A 22,888-nucleotide genomic window follows, 5' to 3' on the forward strand; every position below is an offset into this window, starting at 1 on the left:
TATATATAAAAATTTAAAATGTACATATATTTATAACTACTTAAATCCATACAATTTACGAATTTAAATTTAATCTATTAATTCCCAAGTAAACATGGAATACGCTATTCAAAATTCGAATAGGGTTTCCCCCCTTTTTCTTTCTTCATTTCACTTGAACCAGTTAATATTCGTAACCCTAGATTTAAAGTTACATTTACCACATTTTTTTTTAATTTAAACAAATCTAAGTTTGCCCTAATCCCAAAATTTGCATTAGGGCATGTGTGTTTTGCAAGTTTGGATGAGCCATGGTGGAGAGGCCGAAGTGTTAACATTGGGCAGGGAGGCCAAAGTGATCACACAGGGTGGGGAGGTTGAAGGCAACAACTTGCTAGGGGCGGCTGCTATGGTACCCCACAAGGAGCGGCCGCCGTCCACTGTAGCTCGCCATAGTGGTGGTTGTTGCCCATTGTGGGTTACCACAGTGGTGACCACCACTGCTGGGGGTCGCCTGCAGGGGCGGGTTTCACCTGCCCACTACAAATAGCCCACAGCAAGCAGCATCCGCTTACTGTGGTGCCCGTAGGGGGGATAAGGGCCCCAAGCCGATGGGGTAGGGTTTCTTGACCCTCCCCTATCGGTCTGCAAGAAATAATTTATTTTATATATATTTTATATATATATATATATATATATTCTTTTGTTTATATATATATATATATATATATATATATATATGAATGTCTATATTTTTTTTCTTGTACAAAAATTTAAGGACTATCAAATAAAACATAAATAAACTAGAATTATCAAAATAGCTAAATATTTCATTTTTCAAAGGTTTCCAAATATATAATATATATTTGCATATGTGGGATGTTTTAAATGTGAGGGCATATAAATTTTTTTTTTAAAACTTAGCAACATTTATTTACTCAAAGTATGAATATCAAGATATTTTCTTATGTCAAGTCCATTTATTTCAAGCATTAAAGCAGGTTATTTAAAATATCAGATTAGGATAAATTTATTTCTTTCTCTTTGTAATAAATACCATAGTTTGGATGTAGATTTCAAACATTGGGCATATTCATTTCAGTGTCTTTTTTTTTTCTTTCCATTGTCTATATCTATTTAGCTATCTTTTGGGTTTAAAAAGTTATAACTAGATTTATTTATTTCCTGCTATACATGTATTTTCAACATTAGATAATATGACAGAAATGAATTTATTTTAATCTACAACTAACTTCTCTTTAAATATTTTTAAATCCATAAACAAAAAGGTATAATGTATTCCAGTAATAACCCTAAAATATATGCTCATGCTTTCTTTAAGTTTAAACTACAAATATAAATCAGTATCATTTCTTATTCAAAAACTTAATAAGGCATAAATAAATTTCTTGCCTAATATATTGCAACAAGTAAACATAAACATTATCTCTACATCTATAAGGAAATAACTCTATTTCTTTATTTCTTTCTTTGTCAGAATGTGTTCAAGTAACATTCACATCTTTATTTCTTAATTAAAAACAAAGACAAGTAAATACATTTAATACATTTGATAACTTTTACAATGGTTAGATCTCAAACTTAGCCTCTCATTTCTACTAAATGAGGGCTTCACAAATATGTACATTTTGCTACTAAAATACAAATAAATTTATGATCCATTCAAAGCCTTCTTTCCTTCTCTTCCAAGCAACCTGCAAATAAATCACAAGGCTATGACCATGGAGTGCTCACCTCCCAGCCTAGGCTTACTAGAAGCCACCCCCGAGCTTGGAGGACCAAGTCCTAGATAGGTTACACACATACAAACACAACAAGCAAGCGAAAAATATATAGTAAACACTTTCCCAACCAAGGCTACACTTCATCACAAAATGTGATGTTTTTACACGGGTGGTAGTGGACCAAATAACTTGAGAAGACTACAAGAATAGTAGATCACAAGGCCACCTCATGGAAAACAAAGATATATCACAAGTTCATTACCCCCATATCCTTATGCCCCCCAAGGCATCCATGCCATACTTTCCCTCCTTATGACCTCCAAATATATACATAAGGCTATGCAGTACGGGTCACATATACACCCCTTGAGTTCACTCTCATAATGATAGCCTCTCACTCAAGGACTATCAAACTCCTACCACCTGCAAGACCATCCTACTCTCCCAAGAGTAGAAGGCCTTGGTTACTCCCAAATCACAAGAATGCATAAAAGAAATAATAGAAAGGTCACATAATAATTTTCACAAAGGAAAATACAAGAAACCAACTTTTACATACAAGCAATCTTTCCAACATAAACATGCAACATGAAAGGGAGAAGATAAATCCAACCATCAATCTACCCAAAGGTTTGCTAGAACTAGCTTGAGGATGAGCAGGCCAAATCCACACATCTTCCTTGTACACTTAGCCAAAATTCTATCCCAAAACTTTATTCTTTGAAAATTGCATAGTCTCCAAAAATGGAGAGTGGGTGATTTCCCACAAAGTCTCTCATTCTTGTGTAAAAAGACCTCAATGAGAGTTCTCACAGGTTTCTAAAATTGAAAAAGGAAAAAGTAAGAAAAAGTGGAAAAGGATCTCTCATAAAAAAGGAAGGTTATCTAACTTAGATGGCACCTCCTAATTTTAATTTTCGCTCACCTTAGGAAACCCACTTTTTGAGGTGACTAAAAAGTCACATGGGAGTAGACACATGCCTAAAAATACTCCTAACCCATAGGTATACCTTATGGACTTTAGGAAACACCTTTAAACTACCCCTAGGAGTCAATTTGACCCCTTATAAACCCATCTGAAGTTTATTTTCGGGTCAAACTTGAGTTGAACACTCCAAGGACTCTCTACCCAAAGAAAATTTAGAACCACATTCAAATGTTTGAAAAAGATATGGTTGAAATAACTCCCTCCAAGAGACAAGTCAAAAATCAAGACATATATCAACACATGTGTCAAGTGACACAATAAAATACAATACAAAATTACACATGAAATTTGTCTCTTGTTGGATTTACACAAATTAATAAATTCAATTTAACACACATGCATCGTTTACTTTCACAAATAAAATACGATACATACGGGGTGTTGTCTCTCCAAATAGACAACCCCTAGTTTTACGAACGTACATAGGTCTAGGTTTAGTTCTCCATAATATTTCCATGGTCACATGGATAATTTTTCTGTGCATCTCAATTACACATTAGTACTCCCAAATAACCTCGTCAAATATTGAACACATGAATAAGAATGAACATCAAACACTCTACATACAATTAACATTAAACAAATCAATATCTCATATATCCAAATAAATCCACATAAGTAATTATCATAATCCTCATAATTTTGATCCATACTTAAGACATGCATTCTATTTCTATCATCATAATAAAGTCCCACAAACCCAATTATAACATACATCATCTCAAAGTTATCCTATTCTAGAATCATATAAAGTTATGTATCCACAACACATTAAAATGTACACCTCAAGGCTAAATGATTCCGTAGCCTGGTTCAATTACTTTTCTCACCAATCTATCCGTCTAACATAGCCCATCCTATTGAATTATAGCATTTATTAGTAAGGTCAACCATGGTCAACTGAGTTAACTAGAGCTTGATTGGGGAGGGGCTCTACAGTATATGTGTAGGTTGAACATGCATGGAGTCAACAAAGGTGTTTAGTCAAAGACCATAGAGATGAAAAATTGGAAGTTTATTTGGATGTACAATTGGATGGGGAAGAAATAGGTCATAAAGTTTTGCAGGCATTAAGCAAATAGGCCTGACTCAGAAAAGGTGTAGGTGTGAAAATGTATAACATATCATGTTAGTCGCACATAGTTATAGACAATGTTAGTTGTTGTTGGCAATTTGGAGGAATTGATTATGTGTTGTATTGATGTCAACACTAGTTGTTTTATTGTCTATCGGCTTCTGGTAGAGTGGTTGGTTTTTGATGTTGATCTGGAGATTTGCCTCTGGTTTGGATAGGTTATTCATGTATTCCTGATGTGTATCACATTTATTTGATTCACGATTTGATGATCCGGATGCTATCATATGTTCTAGTAAGCCTTTTGGTTACCGGTAAGGGTTCTACCAACAATGCTTTGATGAAGAACTTTTGATGAATTTGATAAGTGGTGTTGGTGTGGCTTCTAGAAGTTTATCAAGATGCTGATGTTTATCATGTTTATGTTCCAATTGTTCATGGTGTTTCATTTGGCTTATGGCAACCTATTTGGGGTCTGATGTTATTTTGCTAGGTTATGAACCAGTTTATGTAATGTGTTGGTTGATGCTCCCGATGCGTCATCGGTTGGATTTATTGTTTGGTTTATATTGTTTCGGTCTTAGGCTGACTTGGTTTATCATTGGTTTGTGGGATTATGTAATAGATCTATTGTATTATATTTTAGGTGGCCGACATAAATGTTTAGGTCTTGGGTTGGTATAAATATGATGTAAGATTTCTTTGTAGATAAGGGTATGGGTTATGGGATTATCTATGTGCGAATAAAGTTGTAATCATATGCAGAGGTTTTGATCGATCATAGGTGATCGAATTGGGTTTATGAAAGAGGTTTAAGACCTCTGGTATTGAGCTTAACTGGAATTATACTCAAGCATAGAAGATTCTATACTTGTAGTTCATTCATCTTTCTGGATTGAAGTCTAAATTTCTTTGTAGTCAGTGAGGCTCCTTTTGTGATGAGAAGTGCACTCTAAGATATTGGCCTTCCTGCATGTGTAGGCCCCTCTTATTGTAATCACATACTTGTTGCAGAAGTATTATCTAACTATGGGTAAGCTTCCCATCATGGTTTTTCCCTTTATCAGGTTTTCCACATACAAATCCTGGTGTTATGTGTTATGGCTGGTTGGTAATTGTTTTGTGATTTATGTGTGTGCTTAGTTGTTATATCTACTATTTTGGTATTTGGGTTATGCATTCTGGTAAAAGTATTTGTGTGCTTAGAGTTTTATAATATGTTTACAACTAATTCACCCCCCTCTTAGTTGTCCATCGGTTATCCTTACAATTGGTATTAGAGCTTGGTCCTCTTTGTAGAAGCTTAACCGCTTGAGGAAGATCCTATGGAAACTAATAGCACAATTGCATCTATTTTTTAGAGAGAAACCCCTAAGCTTGATTTGAAAAATTATAGGGTATGGAAGATTCAGATGGAGACTCATTTGAGATGTATTGGGAAAGAGATTTGGGAGATCACGAGGAAAGGCTATGCACCTCATATTCTAACATATGGCAATTCTCCTTCGAGAAACATGGATAAGAACATTGAAAATGATTGTAGAGCTAGAGAAGCACTCTTGAGTGCACTTTCGGATTAGAAAATTATGGGATTAACTAACCAATAATTTGCAAAGGCTATATGGGATAAGTTGGAGGCTCCAAATGAAGGTTAGCCTACTGTTAAAATTGATAAACTTGATGGCTACTAGGTGATCAAGTATGAGAACCTAAAGATGGAAGAAGATGAAAGGATTACTGCTTTTATGGAAAGAGTTAATGAAATTGTTATGGGAATTTAGTGTTGTGGTGTATCTTTGAGCGAAGATCAGATTGTTTCTAAAGTATAGAGATCTTTTCCACCAACTTACAAGATGAAGGATACTACAATTAATAAGTTGAGAACAATGGATAGCACTTATGTTAACATGGATACTTTAGTTGGAAATTAATCTGCTTTTGAGCTTGAAGAATTTGGTCCTCAAGGAGTTGTAAAGACTGAATCTTATTTTCATACATCTGCATCATCAACCAACAAGAGTGATTGGAAAGATTTATATGCCAAGGAACTAGAGGAAATGAAGAAATAAGATGATGAGTTTGAGAAACTTGAAGTCCTATTTGCTAGAAGAGTACATAAAGGTCCGATTGGAAGTAAGTAGGAAGGAAAATCACCTTTTAAATGTTTTGCATGTAATAATATAGGTCATTTTCCATCTAGATGTCTTGAGAGGAATTCACGATTTGAAGAGAAAGATAGAAGATATTTTAGGCCTAACCATAGTTATCAGAATAAGCATAAGTACAGGAGGAACAAAGACAAATCATGTTACTATATGGATGAGGAAGGTGTGACTGATTTTGAAGATGAATTGACACAATATTCAGCTAGTGGATCCGATGGTGGAAAGGAATGGGTATTTTTGGCTATCAAGGAAGATGCTCTGACACCTGTTATTTAAAATGAGGAAAAGGCCCTTGCTGCTGAAATTGAAGACAAGGATGAATGGGTGATAGACAGTGGATGTTCATATCATATGAATAGAGATAAAAGGAAGTTCCTATCATTGCAAGAATTTGATGGTGATCTGATCAAATTTGGAGATGACAAAGCATGTATGATGTAATGCCCACCAAAATACCCCAGAGAAATATAGCTAAATACACACTAATTTAATTTAATTTTTTGTTTTTACAATACAACACATAACATCACTTAAGCAATGCAACGAGCACCCAACAACATTTAAGTGTAATGAAAATAGAATAATTCATTCAAGCTAATCAAACAATTACGCAAGTGGAATACAATAAATCATTACTACTAACTCCCTAAGGTATCTCAATGCCATTACTTAGTCTACTCACACAAGCAATAAGCATTTACCTTCTTCCAGATCAATACCTCATAATCTTAATCATTATACACACATAGGTGCAACATAGAAATATCTAAGACTCACGATATGCAACCTACTTAATCTTTCATTTAATATGAGATTCTATCTTTCAATGCATAGTTACTTCCCTTTTTCTCTTAGGTTCATTTTATACACTGAGTCCAAATGTTCCTATTACCATTAACTAACCTTCGACTCTAACATCACCATTCACATACCAAGATTAACCCTTACATTGCATTAACGTAATTTCCATTTACAATTAACTTCTACATAGTCATTTATAATTCTATGCCCCTAGCATACTTATTACTTCATCATGATTCCAAAAGCACATAATGCAATACTCACAATGTCTCCTTAAACATTTAATCCATAGCCCATTTAATTCTCATAAAATCTCTTACACTATATCAATTAACCAACAATCATCTCATTACAAATCAGGTAACTACACGAATTCATCTCAACACAAACTAAGATACAATATCCTAATTCCATAACAACTGTATGGTGGAAAAGTGGGCAAATAAAACTTAATATATGAAAATATGAGAAATACCAGTCCACACACACACACAAGACTTCTTGATGCAAGCTATGGAGTAACGATGTGTTACTCAGCTTCCCAAGGAGGGTCCCATGGTTCTCTATCTCACAATGTCCCTCAAACCAATGTTTTGCTCTCAGATCACTGAGCAAAATGGTTTAGGGATGGCAAATATGAGAACGAGAGATGCTTTTTTAGATTTTAGTATGAAATGTATTGTAAGCTATGTATGATGCTAAAATGCAATAAACTAAATGATAAGATGATGAGGTTAGTATGAATACTATCCTAGCATACTATATTTAGTCTATGATTGAGCTAAAATGATAAAGAAAATAATCTAAGCATGCATATTAGTCTAATTTATGATCTAAAGAGAGGCTAAATGATGAGCATAAAATGATATGAAAGCTTGAAATAATTTGAGCATAAGTGTGATGCTTCAAATTTGAAAGATGATTGTTTTAGAATGGAGGAATGAGAGCTCTATTTATAGCACAAACAGGGCAATGGATGGTCAAGATTGAAAGGTTTAATCAAGGGCCAAGCTTGAAAGTTGGGGATCCATGTGCACAATTGGCACCAATGAAATGGTGACAAGTGTCCACACAGGATTGGGTTGAGAGAAGAGGTTGGAGGCATTAAAGGCCTGAGAAGACCTCATGGTTATCTAAAGGCTAAGGGTCAAGTCTAAGTTAGGTTTACCCAATGAATTAAAATCTAATCCAAAGATAAACCTTTGTGCAAATGATTAAGAGATAATCAAGGTCAAAGCATTAATGACCTGATGAGACCCTTGGGTTGGGTAGAGGTTGAGTCAAAACAAATGTTTTAACCATGTGGGAGGGTTTGAAATAACCATTAATGGTTATTGGAGACTTTGGGGATTAAGTGGTTGAAGTTTGGAAGCCTTCAATGGTTTTCAAAGACTTTAAGGGTTTTGGTGGTTGAAGGTTGAAAACCTTCAATGGTTATCAAAGACTTTGGGTCATTTGAGAAGTGACCTCCCTTTGCTTAGGGATGTGACAAAGTTTAGAGGAGGGTTAGGTTAATTAGAATTGATTAGAAGATTGTAGAAGGGATTAGGAAGGGGTTTGGGATTTTGCAAGTGGATGGGGGATAATAGGATTTAATTGAATTAATTGATTTTCATTCAATTTGGTAGTAATTTGGGAAATTAAATAAATTGGATTTATTCAATTTAGGATAACTATTTAATTAAATTTGAATTTAATTAAAAGTGGCTAGAGGGATTTAATTGAATAAAATGATTTATTCATTAAATGGATATAGTGAATTTTATTTAAATAAATTAAATAATTTACTTAATAAAATAGAGGAATGTGGATAATTTAATTAAATTGGATTTAATCAAATAGGGAAATGAACATGAAATATTCATTTAGGAATATGGTCATTTTTATACGTCTACATTTTGCCCCTCTTTGAAGTTACGTGTGTGCACATGTTATTTCAAAGAAAATGATGTGTTTTTGTGATTTTACATGATCAAATGCATTTTTTTTGTTGTGTCGCTCTTTTGATTTGTAAGTTGTGCCCCAGATTTGATGTGATGCCCCAGATTTGATATTTGATGGTGATGCCCCCTCAGGAGATGAATCAATGTTTTTTGGAAAATTTTTTATTTAAATTGATGAAGTTCGTATGATGTGTAGGATTCCATGCTTGTACAAAGTGTGCAAATTGATTCATCTCCCGATAAATTACAACTGTTTTAGTATAGGGGAGACTGCGACCATATTACAGGCCCAGTTGGCTAACCCTAATTTCATTTTCCTCCTATAAAAGGGGAAAAGGGCTTGATTTAAAGTCATTTGTGCTTTGTTGACTTTGAAGAAAAGAGAATTTGCTCTGGAGAGAAAATGCCTATTCCTTATCACAGACACCGTTTTGAGTGCGTCCGGAGACATCGGAGACCAATAGCGCGTGGACCACCAGTAAGTCAACATTTTTGACCCCTTTTGGATTTTTCATTTTGTCATTTTCAGGTGTTTTTTGATTTTTAAACTTCGGGTTTTCGGTTTAGCGCATCCAAAACGTAATTTAGCGCATACGAAGTGTAGAGTAGCGCATCAAAGTTATTTTTAGGGGTTGCGTCCGAAAATGTTTTGCTAGCGCATAGGATCTGTAGGTTAGCGCGTGTAGATAAAATAGCGCATGAAAAGGCTTTGGTAGCACGTAGGGGAAACAGGGTAGCACGTAGGTATGACCTAGCGCATAGGAGCTGCCGGGGTTTGCATAGGAAAAGGGGTTTAGCGCGTAGGACTAACCTAGCGCATAGGGCTAAAAGGGTAGCACCTGAGAGGGATAGATTAGTGTGTAGATAGGTTCTAGCACATAGGACAAATTAGGAAGTGCAACGGAAGAAAAGAGTAGCACGTAGATAGGTTCTAGCGCATAGCACACATAGATTAGCGCGTAGGACTAGCAGCCTAGCGCGTGTGTTTGTTTTAGCGCATTGAAGGTCTGTTTTAGCGCATCCGAAAAAAATTTGCAGTTTTGGCCAAGTTGAAAAGTTGTGTTTTTGTTTGCCTGTCGCATTTTGATGTATTTATCCAAGATGAGTATTTGTATAACTTGTTTTGATGTGCAATTTTCCAAGTTATGTATAGATTATCAAGCTGTTGTTTTGATCAGAATATGATGTATTTGCGTTGTCTGTTTCAAGTTCAATGTGTATGAAAGCCTGAGTTGTTTTACAAGCCGATATGGGTTGGAAACTTGAGTTGTTTTACAAGCTGATATGGGTGGGAAACTTGAGTTGTTTTACAAGTTTATGTGATTGTGGTACTTGAGTTGTTTTACAAGTTTTGATATGGTTTTTGAGAACTTGAGTTGTTTTACAAGTTGTTATGAAATGATAGGTTGTTGAACTTTGATTGTAGATGAGCAAATTGTTTCATGTTTTTGATGTAAGTTTTATTTTGATATCTTTGTGTTGATGTGGAAACTGATATTGGATATATTTTGTTTGTTGACAGGAGCGATTGGGTATTGTTCAGTCGAGGGAGAGATTCCCGAGACCATGGACGCTGATACCACGTCTGTCACAGGCAGACTTGGATATTATAGAGAGATGTGGATTGACCTCGCTTCTAGGTATGCCTCGGTTCACTGTGAACCGGGGACTTTTGACAGCATTGGCAGAGAGGTGGCATAGCGACACGAACACCTTTCATTTTGCCACTGGAGAGATGACCGTGACACCGGAGGACTGCTACCAGATTTTGCGCATTCCTGTGGTAGGGGCTATTTTACCCTACAAGCAGTCAGAGGAGGGCGGCACAGAGGCACTGCGTTGCATATTTCATGATGAGACTGTCTGTGGATACGAGATCCCCTGGCAGGAGTTTTTGGATTTGGATTATGCACCGTTGCCATCTGTATTGGCAGGATTCATTGGGGGATTCCTTTGTCCTGATCATAGGTCAAAGGGATTTTCAGTAGGATGGGGGCTGGTCCTGGAGCAGATGGTTACATAGGGTCAGAGATTTACGTGGGGGTCAGCGATGTTGGCCCATCTTTATAGGAGCCTGCATGAGGTAGTATACCTCAGTTATGGGAGCTTATCAGTGGGTGTGACCCTATTACAGGTATGGTGCTGGGAGCACATCCCAGTAGCGAGGCCATTGGCAGATAGAGATAGGCCCGTAGGCGTAGCATACGCCTATGGATACAGAGGCCTAGTTGTCCAGCGTAAGCTAGGCAAACTAGAGCACTGGAGGAGAGTTTTTGATGACATAGATATGGTCACCTAGAGATCGTATACAGGTTGCGAGGTGTGGGTGGAGGATGGTATAGAGATTCCTTTCATTTTCATGATGAGGTATCTGATTGGGAGGACTCCATTCGTCATTGAGCAGTTTTTGGTGACCCAAGTTTTACGGCAGTTCGGGAGGCAGCAGGGGATTCCGCAGGGAGCGTGCTTGTATGCACGGCGGCAGCAGGATGTGGCCGATTGGGGGCCGACTATTGATAGTGTCGTGGCCATAAAGGAGTTCACAGGGCTGGTAGGACAGATCTGGGACTATGCCCCAGAGATACAGGATGCAGAGATGACTGACGAGTTCGCTCGTTTATTTGCTGCGCGGGCAGTAGCGAGGATCTCAGATCCAGAGGAGATGAGGCCAGCATTTGATTCAGATGGAGAGGAGGGGGGAGATGATGGAGATGAGGGAGACGATGGAGATGATGGAGGAGGTAGAGGAGCTAGGGGGAGGCAGGGTGGCAGAGGTGTACAGAGAGCGGTACGGTAGGGTAGGATTGGGAGGGGGAGAGGAGGATTGGCCATTGGAGCCGGGAGAGAGGGGAGAGTGACAGAGGTGCTAGCTGCAGTGGGGGGAGAGGAGGAGGTGGTGAGACTAGCATAGAGGACGAGAGTGGATATACTCCCACCTCCCGTACCTAGGACAGGCCGAGTGGGAGGGGTGGCGCCAGCACAGGTACCACTGCGGGTCCGAGTGCCGAGTCATGTAGAGGATGCTCAGATCCGGACCCTACAGATTACTGTGCAGCAGCTGTAGGCACAGATTTTGACTTATCAGTGGCAGATTTCTTAGTTGACCACTGAGAGAGATATGGAGATAGAACGGCGGGGTCGAGCAGAGGAGGCTTTAGCGACGGTGCAGAGAGTAGTGGCGGGTGGTCCTTTGAGAGACACCCTTAGAGAGCTAACACGGAGAGTGCAGGAGGCTGATTATTATAGACAACATTATGAGGCTGCAGTGCCCAGAGACCGGCGAGTGGAGAGTTTTGCACAGTCGAGATCGAGCCGATCTCGAACTGCTGGGACACGATCTGAGAGCCGAGGTGTGACTGGGCTAGCGAGACAGGACCCTCCTGGAGATCCAGGGGAGAGTGCATCGGGAGCGAGGCAGGACCCTCCTAGAGATCCAGGGGCGGGTGCATTGGGAGAGAGACCATCTCCATCAGGGGATAGTCACACTTGAGAGACATGGTCTTTGTTGTATTTTTGAGCATTGTATTCTTTGTACTGGACACAGTTTTGACACATTTTGTAGATTTTGATCATTTTTTGAGAGATATATATATACAGCACCATTTTTTATCAATGGGATGTGTTTATGGATGCATTGTTATGTGTGCCACTTCCTTTTTATATGATGATGTAATGTGTGATGCAGGATGTATGTTTTTATATGTTGTGAGAAGTATCTTGAAAATGAGATGTATGATTTAATATGTTGCTATATGCAATATGAAATGATGTAATAATGATGCAAAATGATATGCGATAATATGCAACTAAAAAAAATGATATGCGACTAATTGTATAATGATATGCAACTAATTGTAAAATGATATGCAACTAATTGTTTTTGGAGCATCTCTCATTCTATATTTGCCATCTGATATAACCATTTGTTTGCTTTCTTTGTAAATATCATCATGGAGCATTTATTGATTTTTGGATATGTTGAAAATTTATACAAGCATAATGGTATAATTGAACCATAATGACCTGAGAAAAATTTACATGATATTTGATTTTGCAAGATAGCACAAGCGTCAAGGTATAATTGAACCAAGACGACCTGAGTGCGTATTGCGCAAACATACAAGAGTAGATCATTTATATGCATGAAATGGAATCAAGCCTTTAGTGATATGTAATGTATCACGTCTCGAGGCAAATATTCACACAGTACAAATGATGGCCTCCCAGACAGAAGACTAAGAAAATTTTGGAAGTTCCTCATGATCTCTAGCTTTGAAGCTTTTTATGAGAGAAGAAGAAGATTCCAACAATTTAAAAAGTTCAAAATGCAAAATAATCAAGACTTGTATGCGATAATGCAACATTTAGTACTTCAGAAAATCATCCATCCTTGAGATTCTTGTGTATTTGTTTGTGTTTTGGTTGTTGTGATGAAGCGTAGTTGTGTTTGTTGGATGTCATATGTCTGAGTTTTGCAATAGTTGGCATGTTTTGAATGTTTGTAAGTTTTTGAACAATTTTAATGCCCCTAGCTGAGTGTACCTCTGGATATGATTATGTACAATGATTTACAAGCCATGGTGGAGTGCAGTAGATGGATAACTCAGGATAGTGACTACGCTAAGTATGTCCTGAATGGATATATGCTAAGTGTCGGGCGATGGCCGATAGTCTTTTGATGGATAAAATGGCATGGACATAGATAAAGGAGCCGATCTTTCACAAGGGCACCTGTTTACCAGATTTTCACCATTTGTTTTTATTATACTTTGTATTTTTGCTTTTTCTAGATTTTTTGATTTTTTTTTTTTGTTTGTTTTTGGCTTTTTCCGTGCACTAGGCTATCTTAAGTATAGTACTTCTTCAGATGAATGTTGTTAGTTGGATCATCGAGCACATCTCCTTCAGAATTTGTTAGCTGATAGGCACCTGATCCATAGACTGAGATGATGACATAGCGACCCAACCAGTTAGGTTCAAATTTCCCTTTCTTTTCTCTATCTTGCTGATTTCTTGGATTTTCTTTTAGGACTAGATCACCAACCTTGAAGTTGCGAGGAATGACCTTAGGATTGTAGCTCCTACACATGCGTTGCTGATATGCTTTGAGATGAGTATAAGCATGTTTGCGTCTTTCATCTAATAGTTCCAGTTCTTGCAGTCAGTTAACTCGATACTCTTCATCGAGGATCAAACCTTTCAAAGAGACTCTAAGAGATGGAATTTCTACCTCCAAGGGTAAAATAGCCTCGGATCCATATACCAATGAATATGGTGTTGCCCCTGTAGGCGTGCAGATGCTGGTCCTGTATGCCCAAAGTGTTGGATTGAGTTGTACGTGCCAATCTTTACCTGCATCATTCACTGTTTTCTTGAGGATTTTTAGGATTGTTTTGTTAGATGCTTCTGCTTGACCATTTCCCTGTGGGTAGTATGGTGTAGAAAACCGATGTTGGATTTTGAATTTTTCACATAGTTCCTGCACATCTTGGTTTTTGAAAGGTCATCCATTATCTGTGATGATTGAACTTGGAATACCATATCTGCAGATCAAATAATTCAGGATAAAAGAGGCAATTTGTTTCTCGGTCACTGTGGTCATGGGAACTGCTTCGATCCATTTGGTAAAGTATTTTGTTGCAGTTATAATGAACTTGTGTCCATTTGAAGATGAAGGATGTATTTTGCCAACCATGTCCAATCCCCACTGACAAAAGGGCCAGGATGTTGTAAATGGCTGCAGTTCCTGTGCTGGTGCATGTATCAGATTGCCATGGATCTTGCATTTAGGACATTTCTTGGCGAAATGATATGAGTCTTTCTCGATTGTGGGCTAGTAGTATCCCATTCATAGAAGCTTTTTAGCAAGAGTAGTGCCACTTGAATGTGTGCCACAAATACCTTCATGAAGCTCGTGTAAAGCTGAATCGGAATCATTACGATCAAGACAATGAAGAAGAGTACCATCTAGACCTCGACAATATAAGGTATCAGCGGTAAGGGTGTAACGAGCAGCTTGACGGATAAAGTTACATTTTTGGTTACGGGATTGGTCAATGGGTAAGATATTATGCTTGAGGTAGTCGTATATTGGTCCATATAACAGAGAATCTGAACTAGTTAAGGCATATATAACTTAGGATTCAGAGTGGTCATAGGCGGGAGAGAACAGTTGCTCTACCAGGAACTCATAATGACTCTGTTGTTCTGGAATTTGTAGTAATGAAGCGATTGTAGCCATTGCATCGGCTGCTTTGTTACTCAACCTTGGTATTTGTTCAAAAGTGATGTGCACAAAATACTGTTTGAAGTCATCCACCATCCGTTTGTAGGGTAGTAACTTGTCATCCTTTGTCTGATAGTTGTTGTTGATTTGATTGATGATCAGTTGTGAGTCTTCGTAGACTTTTAATTCTGTGATTTTCCATTCGACAACCATTTTGATGCCTATGACCAATGCTTCATATTCAGCCACATTATTTGTACATGGAAACATAAGCCTGTATGATCTCGGCATAGTGTGTCCTTCAGGGGTGATGAATAGAATGCCGACCCCTGAACCATGTTGTGTATAGGATCCATCAAAGTATAGGGTCCATTGTTTGGAGGAAAGAGTAAAAACGTCCCTGTTAGGAAATTCAATCTCCATGGTTTGTTTTCCTGGTAGCGGTGCTTCAGCCAGTTGATCTGCAATTGCTTGTCCTTTGATGGCTCGTTGTTCTATGTAGTGGATGTCGAATTCACAGAGAATCATGACCCATTTAGCCAATCGGCCTGTGAGAGCTGCCTTGCTGAGTAGATACTTGAGAGGATCAATTTTGGCTACTAGCTTGATAGTGTGTGCTAGCATATAGTGTCAGAACTTTTGAGATGCAAAAACAACTGTTAAGCAAGCTTTTTCAATGAATGTATAATTGAGTTCATAGCCATTCAATGTTCTATTGATGTAATATATGGTGCGTTCCTTGCCTTGTTGATCTTCTTGTGCCAATAGTGCCCCCAGTGAAACATCTGTTGTTGAGATATATAGTATAAGAGGCTTTCCTGCAACTGGTGGTACTAGAACTGGTGGATTCATCAGGTACTGTTTAATTTGGTAAAAGGATTCTGCACATTTAGTCTCCCATCTGAATGGTACATTTTTGTGTAGCAAGTGGTTAAATGGCAGACTTTTATCTGCTAGTTGAGCGATGAATCACCTGATTGATTGAAGTCGTCCTTGGAGAAATCAAAGTTGACTGATATTCTTTGGTGGTGGCATATCCATGATGGCTTGTACCTTGGCTGGATCAACCTCAATACCTTTAGCTGAGACGATGTAACCTAGTAACTTGCCTGATGTAACCCCGAAGACACACTTCTTAGGGTTGAGTCGGACTTGGAATTTTTGCAATCGATCAAAGATCTTTGTTAGGATGCCGAGATGTTCAGCTCTGGTGAAAGATTTTGCTAGCAAAATCATCCACATAGTCTTCCATAAATGTGTGCATCATATCATGGAATATGGTAGTCATTGCTCTTTGATAAGTGGCTCCGGCATTCTTTAAGCCAAAAGGCATAACATTCCAATAGTATGTTCCCCAAGGACAGGTGAATGTTGTTTTGTCTTGATCTTTAGGAGCTATTTTGATTTGATTATAGCCTGAGAAACCGTCCATTAATGAGAGCATTGCATGACCTGCTGTAAGATCTACAATTATATCAATACTTGGCAGGGGAAAGTCATCCTTTGGACAAGCTTTATTGACATCTTGGAAGTCAGTGCATATTCTGATACTACCATCTGGTTTTGAGACTAGAACAATGTTAGAAATCCATTCTACATAGTCAATAGGTCGGATGAATCCAACATCTAATAATTTCTTCAATTCCATTTTGACCATGAGTGCTACCTATAGATTCATCTTTCGTAGCTTTTGCTTGACTGGCTTGACTCCTGTAGAGATGGACAAGTGATGCATGATTAGGTGTGGATCTACTCCAGGCATATCAGCATATGACCAGGCAAAGTTATTTTGCTGTCCTTTAAAGAAGATGATGAATGCTAATTTTTCTTCCTCTGTCAGAGATTCTGCAAGGTGAATGTTTTGGACTGCCTCTATGGTACCAATGTTGATTGATTGAGTGGGCTCAATCAATATGGGTGATCGCTCATGAAAATGTTCAGAAAGAGTGTCAAGTCTCCCATCGTTAGGTGCCTTAAAAAGGTTTTCACCCTCAGATGCATCCTTTATTTTTACTTTTTTGGGATCTATAGCTGCCATTGACTGGTTTTCAGCATTAGATTCATTATTTGATTCATTTTTGCGACTGAGAGACTTGGCACTCCCTGAAGAACAAACATCGTTATTTGGTTCACTGGTAGAGCTTATTTCGGGATTGATAGTGCATAGGTAATGGATAATAGATTCATCATCCAGGAAAATTGGTATATCATGAGTCTCAGGTTCATTCCAGTCGATGAGATCAGGGAAGACAAGCGGTAAGGAATCGTTGGGTGGGTTGAGTTCTGCTACTGTAAGTGTTAGGATAGAGTTATCATCGTGATGGGTCTTGGTGTTAAAGAAGTCTAGGGTTTTATCGAGGTCTTCGATGGTATCATCTTCTACATAGACTTGTTCATAATATTTCTGTTCGGTTTCCTGAACATCATAGATATGTTGTGGTCCAAACTCAAGAGGTCTATCCTCTGCATTATATTCTTCGTGAGAAATGGATATGAAATCAGTATCATCTGGGATATTTGTAGTAGTATCAAAGCAGGCACCCCATTCATAGTCATTTGAATCTGTCTCATAGTCATCATCCCAAATTCTTTTTGTACTGTAAATAGGTATGTTGTATGGCGAAAACAAATCTTTGATAATGGATACTATTTTGATATTCTGTGTTGATTTTGTATCTGATCCATCTTCCATGGTCTGGATTTGTTCATAGATTGTGTTTTCTCAGGGAGGAATAACGGTTTCTTGTGATGACATGATTTGTTTTTGAGCCATTGGTGTGTTAACATGGGCCACTGCGGCAGATATGGCCTTCTTATGATTTAAAAGCTTTCCCTGATGTAACTTCTGATCTTGACGTTCTTGTGCCTTACGGATTGTTTCAGCTGATTCAAAGAGTGCTTCCTGCCAGGATTCTTCCTTGTACTTCTTCTTTTCCTTCCATTGAGGTTTTGCATTTGTGTGTGGCGGCCTTTTCAATAGGAAAGTGAATTTAGAACCTAATCCTACTTTATTTCTACTAGGTTGTGAAGGAAGATCTATAGGTTCAATGACTCCTTCTTGGCGTTTCCTAATAGGTCCTTTACCGCCATATCCCATTTGTTTCATGATCAAGTAGCCTTTTCCATATAGGTGCGTCGGTAGAACAATATCTAGAGCGACCGCTCTATTAGCTTCTTCTTCATCTTTGTATAGCCAGTTAAGAACGTCTTTATCTTCTGATTCATGTGCTAGAGTCCCCAATTGGATGAAGGTACCATCAAATTTAGTTATGGGCTGAGTTGCCAGATGTGTCGATATAGTAGGTAAACCATGCTTTCTAGGTGATGTTGGCAATCTGGTCAAACATAAAGGCTCCATAGAATATTCGCCCATGCCTTGGTCTTTGATTTGAATTTTTTGTTTGAAGTCTCCCCATAAGGAGTTAGATTTTGCTGTTGGTGGATCAGATGTTGAAGACCGCTGCTTTTCTCTATTATAAGGAACCAAACTGTCTTGGGCTGCCCCCATTGCATTGCAATGTTGAAATGGATTGTGATCAGCTGATATGGAGATTTCCTGTCCATCATAAGGAAACTTGACACACTGGTGATATGTAGAAGGTACTGCTTGCATTTCATGTATCCAAGGTCGGCCTAATAAGATATTGTAGGTGAGATCAATATCTAAGACCTGATAGATAGTATCCTTTTGCACTGGTCCTACTTGAATAGGTAATATTACTATTCCTTTAGAGGACCTTTCCTCATCATCATATGCTTTTATAGTAATCTTTTTACAAGGATCAATAGATTCTTCTGAGAAACCTAGTGCACGGATAAGCTTTAAAGTACATATATTAAGTCCGGCTCCTCCATCTATTAAGACTCTTTTGACGCGGTGTTTGCAAACAATGACTTCAATATGTAGAGGAGTATTATGCGGATGACTCAATGAAGTATTATCATGCTCTGAGAAGGTGATATTATGAGATTCTGTCATATGGGCAACCATGGCTTGGAATCTGTCTGTATCCAGATTTTGAGGTACATTTGTTTCTAATAGTGCTTGCTCCAATATGTCTTTGTGTTTTGGAGATAGTTTCAACAATTCTAGGATAGATATCTGAGCCAGAGTCTTGCGTAGTTGGTTAACTAAGTCGTATTGGATCTTTGGTGTGGTAGTTGGAGGTGCAGTGTGTCCCTTCAAGACATATTTCTGAGTCCAGGTTGTTACATTGACAGATTCATGATCACATTTATCTCGAATGGTTATTACATTGACTTGATGGTCTTCGGCTGATATGTGGTTGATTGTGTTGTTGTAGATGTGATTAATACGAGCTCCGCGTGTATCATTTGAAGTTGATGCTCCATCTTTGTTATAATTTGGGAGAGGATCTTTGAAGGCTTCGTGATCATTATTTGTTTTGAGACCATCCACCGTTAAGTCACCTCGATCAATCATGTCTTGGATTATGTGTTTCAATCTCATGCACTCGTTTGTTCTATGACCTTTGTTGCGATGAAAATCACAATAGTGTGAATCATTCCACCAAGGTGGTTTGATTGGGGGTTCATAATTGTTGATTGGAGGTAAAGAAAGAATCTTGTTTGCCAACAGTTCTCTGAATGCGGACTCTAATGATTGGCCCAATGGTGTGAAGATACGTTTTTGGAAATTGTTGGTGTTGTTGCGTGAATTGTTGTTAGGTCCTGGATTCAGGTTTTTGTTCTGATTATCATTGGCGTTGTTGGTATTGAGTTGTCCTTGAGCATTGTTTGGTGCATATGTGTTAGCACTGGGAGTAGCATTTTTAGGATTTTTCGTATTTTGAGTATTTCCTGATAAGGCAAGCACTGGCTATTTAGATTTGGGATCATATGATTCATTGTTGCCCTCGTTTTTGTTTCGAGTCCAAAATCGAGTTTTGTCCAGACTAGTGTTGTTTTGGTTATTGTAATGTGATGAGTTCGTTCCTTCTTTGTAGAACTTGAGTGTTCCCTTTTTGACACAAGCTTCCTCTACTTGGATGCCATTTTCAATCAATTTGGCAAAAGATGGTATGCATTGAAGTTTGAGTCTGTAACTCATTTCACCATTTAAGTTATCAATGAAGATTTCCATTTTTTCTTTTTCAGGAATATCTTGAGGATATCTTGATACCATGCGTCGCCAACGTTGAAGGAATAACATGAATGTTTCATTATTTTTTTGTTTGGTGTTGCAAACATCTAGCATGGTTATGGCATGTTGGATGTTGTAAGAATAGTGGGTGATGAATTTGTTAACCAATTCGTCAAATGATCTAACAGGTGGTGTAATCTTGGATAACCATTCCATTGTTTGTCCTCCCAAGCTTCTTGGGAACAACCTCATCAGATAAGTGTCATCATGAGAAAATTCAAGACTCATGGTACAAAATTCTCGAACATGGTCCCGAGGATCACTTTTCCCATCATATTTATCGAATTTGAGAACATCTGAGTTTGGAGGGAAAGGTACCATGTTTAAGCTTCTGTCAAATGGATAAGGACAGATTTCGTTTATAGAGTACCGCACTGTTGTCCCTTGTTGCATATCATGCATTTGTCTTTGCAACATTTGCTTTTGTTGAGTAAGAGCAATCAAGGGTGCATTATCTTGCCGAGGGAAGAGTTCTTCCCTCGTATTTGTTCTTAACTGAAAAGGTGTAGTAAATGGTATGTGTTGTTCTGGGGTTTCGAGTTCAGGTATGCGCATTTCTGGTATACGTTGCTCTGGAATATGTTGTTCGGGTATGAGAGTTTCTTCTTCTTGTTGTCGTTCTTGATATGTATATTGTTGAGACCCGGTTTGAAAGACGTTTGTGTTGAAATCTTTAGGAAGTTTGACGCCTTTACTTGTAAGCATGAGTAGATATTTTTCTTTGTCATTTTCCATGAGTTTTTCGATGAGTTTTTGGAATGAAGGATTTTCTTGACATTCTTGAAGAATTGCGTCAGTAATTTCAGGCTCTTCTGAGGATGGAACTTCAAAAGGATTTGATAATCTATGATTCATACTTGATTCTACGGGTGTCTCGCTTTGTTTGTTTTGTTGAGAGCGAGTGATAGGCATTTCAATAGAAACTTTCAGTGATGAAAGGAACAAAGTCCTCGTTGATGTTTTGCTCTGGCATTGATGTTTCTGGTCGAGATGTGTTATATGTGATGCACTCGTCGGGCAGGAATGCTGGATTGATCTTTCCTCCGCGGTTTATCTTTTGATTAAAAGAAGACTTTTGACAGTATGCTCTTGTTTTCAGGGGTTCTTTGTCAAATTCGCTGGATTTGTTTTGGATATAGCGTTTGACGTGATGAAGAAATACCCGATGGGATTTGAAGAGTTGACGATTGATGTATAAAAATTTATTTCTCTTGATGAATTTGGAAAAGCTAGGTTGTTGTTTCTTCAACGCGATGTTACGATAGAGGTTCTTTCTTCTCAGAACAAAGGGATTAGTCATGCATGAGTGATCAATGATTTCCTTTGATTTGTTTGGATTTAGTTGACTCTTGTTTTGAAAATTTCAAATTTTACTTTATCAGAATGAAGGTTTAGATATCGCTTCACGATAAAGTGTGTCAAATGATATGGATAAGAAGTTTCCCGATCTGGAAACTGGATTTGACAACTTGAAAATTTTTAGACAAGTGTTTTGAGATAAAAATCCGTAAGATGGTAAAGGATTTGATTGATACTGATGATGAAAATTTTTTGGATTATGATAGGAGAGACGTCCTCTATTGCTCGATTCATTTTCAGATTCTGACAACTTTGTTTGATACAAATTGAACTTGAGAAAAAATTTTAACGGTTTGTTTTTGTTACTCTGGTTTTAAAAAGATGATTTTCGACGAAAAGGTCCTCTAAAATGTTTTTGAATTTTTCAAAATTTTTCAGTTTTTAACACTCTGTTTTCTTTTTTTTTTTGGTTTTGGATCACGCGCTAGAACAGAAGTTGAATGCGCTACTGAATTTCCCTGATGCGCTAAACTAATAAATACACGCGCTAATCTGCCCCTCCATACGTGCTAAAATTTTGATTCTGGAAAAATTTTGCTCTAGCGGGTGAAAAATTCACATGCTAGACTGGGATTGACATGCGCTAACTATTTCGGTTAATGCGCTAAAATATGGTTTCCATGCACTAAGCTGTTTGTTTCACGCGCTAAAACTCAGGCCGTTGAAATTTAATGTTAAGTTTGTTTGGAAAAGATACGCGCCATACTGGGCATTAGATGCGCTAACTGTTTTGACGAATGCGCTAATATGTATATTCCACGCGCTATAATGTATCTTCCACGCGCTAAAATAGGACTGTGGAAAATTTTGTGGAATTTGTTTCAGAAAATCTATGCGCTACACTGGGTCTGATACGCGCTAGCTGTTTTGTTTTATGTGCTAACTTTGGATACCGATGCGCTAATATGCTTCTGAGACGTGCTAGAATGTATTTTAGATGCGCTAAATAATTGTTCACTATTTTGCCTTAGGATTGAAACACTACTGTTTTAGTTGCACGCGCTAATTTGATGTTTGGATGCGCTAATAGAACTGTTACATGCGCTAAGATGTTGCTCTTACGCGCTAGACTGCCCTGATTTTTCCTTTTTGGTGTTTTTGTGAGGATTTTGAATTTTGTTGAGAGATTTTTCAAGTGTGATGGATGATTTTCTGAAATAAAAAATGCAAGCACGGCACACAAAGTACAATCATTTCGCCTAATCTAACAGAAAGTGTATGTTCTGTCGAGGATGTGTTCAAATCCCCAATGTTTTAACAGGTTGGATACAAAATTAAACACTTCAGAAAGACTCTTTATTCAAGGGTCATAAGTAACATCATAGCCCACTAGTCTCGATACTCCGTCAGCTCAAACAGCCATGTCACCCCCTAGAGGGCGCCCGTTTTTTTGCCTTTTGCCAGAAGTTAACCCAAAGTGAATTTCTTCACAGTTGAGTAGTT

This window comes from Cryptomeria japonica, chromosome 8 (genome assembly GCF_030272615.1).
Source record: "Cryptomeria japonica chromosome 8, Sugi_1.0, whole genome shotgun sequence".
Lineage (NCBI taxonomy): Eukaryota > Viridiplantae > Streptophyta > Pinopsida > Cupressales > Cupressaceae > Cryptomeria > Cryptomeria japonica.